Source organism: Galeopterus variegatus, unplaced genomic scaffold (assembly GCF_000696425.1).
Source record: "Galeopterus variegatus unplaced genomic scaffold, G_variegatus-3.0.2 Scaffold1708, whole genome shotgun sequence".
NCBI classification, from domain to species: Eukaryota; Metazoa; Chordata; class Mammalia; order Dermoptera; family Cynocephalidae; genus Galeopterus; species Galeopterus variegatus.
Window position 1 is genome coordinate 213,368 of NW_007727819.1, and position 2,771 is coordinate 216,138.

Consider the following 2,771-nt stretch of genomic DNA (forward strand, 5'->3'; position numbering starts at 1 on the left):
AATACAGATGTGTTAGTGAATGCTGTCCAGGTGGACTCATACTAGAACTTTTCAGATAAAAGAGAAGAGTAGTATTTCTACGACTAGAACTTCTTGTGAGGAAGTGCTTCCTTGAGTCCAATTTGAACCTCTCAACTTAGCCCAGAACTAGATTTAGATAGGTTGTGGTCATAGTGGTAGTGGGGATTTGGGGTATGTTCCAGGCAGAGGGGGTAACATGTATGCGGTTATTGTGTAAGTTTTCCAGAGCCCAGTTCTACACATGGCAGGATTGGAGGAGAGGTCTGAGAAGAGTAAGACTGAGAAACAGTCCTTCAAACAGTGGACCACGTGTAGCTGTCAGAGGTCAGCCTGAAATGCTGACTTGGTAGCTTTGAAGGAGATTTTGCCTTATCTTCTATTCATGCATAGTAAATATATTAACATTGGTTTTGTCCTTACCATGTCCTGACAAACATAGGAATGACACTCATCCTCCTAAAACCTCATGTGATAACGATATCCCACATATCAAGTGGATAGGTGGCGTGAACCAGAAATAAACATTTGTTGTTTCATGTGGCTGAAATTGTGGAGGTGTTTGTTATAGCAGCATAACCTAGCATATCATGACTGATATAGAAATCTTTGCATTGTACTGAATTGTTTGTATATTTCTGTATACCAGATTACATGGTAAACAAAGCCTGTGTTTTTCTTTTTACTGCTCTACATTCAACAAGTTGGCTGCCGTTTAGGAGGAACTTGAAACCTTTTTCTGAATTAATGTTTGGAATTTAAAAATTAGTATTTACTAGATGGATAGCTCATTGAGGGCAGAGGTAGTGTCTTTTACATTTTTATATCTCCCACCAAGCCCTACATATTTAGCAAATAGTAAGCATTAACTAAGTGTTTTCTGAGCTAGATCTGGCCTTTTCTCACCTGGATCCAGTTCTGTTGCCCCTGCTCTGCCAGATAGTTCCTGTCTATTATTTGTTCAGTTCTCTCTCATACACTTTGGACCTGGGAGGAGTCATTTGAGACCTTGTTTATTTAACTTTCACTTTGAAAGACATTTTTGCATTTTTCTCATTTGATTTTCTCTAGAAACCCTAGGAAAAGTCAAAAAGGTAGGTATTTCCCCCATTTGATAGATGGAGAAAATAAGGTTCAGAAATTTCACCTAACTGGCAAATGGAGCATGTATTGTTATTTGCAGTAAGTTTTATTGTTCTAAAATCAGGAAATCAGATAAATATTTACTTTGCTGTGCTTAACCACCAGTCTGAACTTCCATCAGATAGAGGCGATTGCTGCTTTGGACTGAATTCTCATTAGCAAAGAGATCCTGGTGAAGGTGATAAGAATTATGGGGGGAAATGACTACATTTTTAGAGTTGAAAATAGCCGAAGGAGGGAGAACTGAGCATAGTCAAATATGTTCATTAGGCTTTCAGAATGCTTTTTTTCCCCCCTTAAATCAAAGAAATGACTCCCAAGAAATGGCATCATTCTATGGACAGAGACTTTAAAAGGGAGCATAGCTCAAAGGAGTTAGGGAACTCTGAAAAATGCAATTCTGATCATATATTCATGAATAATCCCCCATGTGAATAAAGTTAGGCACATCTAAAGAAGCTTTTGTGACTGCCAAGGGGGCTCTCTGATGAGCTTATATTCAAAAGGACTCACAGGAGAGATGGAAGGAGGAAGGCATAATGATGGCGAGGACTGGCCAGGCAGTGCCCGGATGAGCCTGAGAGCGAGGCCACTAGATCCCATAGGCTGATGACCACGGTGACCTTGGATGGGCCACTCCTTGCCTGTGAGGATCTTGGAGCAGACACACTCTATTCCAATTTCTTACTTTAAGATTCACAAATACTAAATATATAAAAGGGAGTCCCTAAACAGAAGTATATTCACATGAGATCAGACCATAATGAAATGAAACTGGTAAAAAGGCTAAAGGAGTATAAAGCTGCATTCAAGCAAGAAAAATAAGAAAGAACTGTGAGGACGAAAGTGGACGGCATGAGTAAACACACCCTGTAAACAAACTCTGGGGAGTCGTATAATGTGAGGATGCCTGGTTCTAATGAATGTTAGCCCCTTGCCTGGGAAATCTTTTGCTGTTACCAGGAATCATTTCTTTCTGCCTGAGCACTGATCTAACAAGAATAACTGTCTTCACACCAAGAGGGCATAACAAACAATGTGAAGAGAAAATAGAGCCAAGAGAGATGAAGAGCGAACACACATCAAGTGTTCTTAATGAGAAAATTTCTGTGTTCAGAAGAACTGTATTCCAGGACACTGACACACCTTAAAGATATGATCAAAGGACCAGTCTCGCTGCTCTTAAGAAGCGACAGAGAACAAGAGAAGAACCTTCTGGACTAAAGGCAAGCACTATGCTGGTTTTCAAGAGAGAGAGAAAGGTGAAGCATTAGTCTAATTAATGAACATAGTGTCGATCTCTAGAAAAAAATATAGAGTAGGTTTTTTAAGTTGGAGAGTTTGTGGACACAATGTGAGGAAAGCACGACACACTAAAAGTCAACACGATTCTTTAAGAACATCTGGACATTTAAAACTACACAAAACAAAGGTGGATTGGTAGATATGGTTGCAGACCAATACCTCCAAAAGATGTCCTTATCCTCATCTCTGTGAAACTGTGAATGTGTTAGGTTACATGGGAGTCAACACAATTCTTTAAGAACATCTGGACATTTAAAACTACACAAAACAAAGGTGGATTGGTAGATATGGTTGCAGACCAGTAC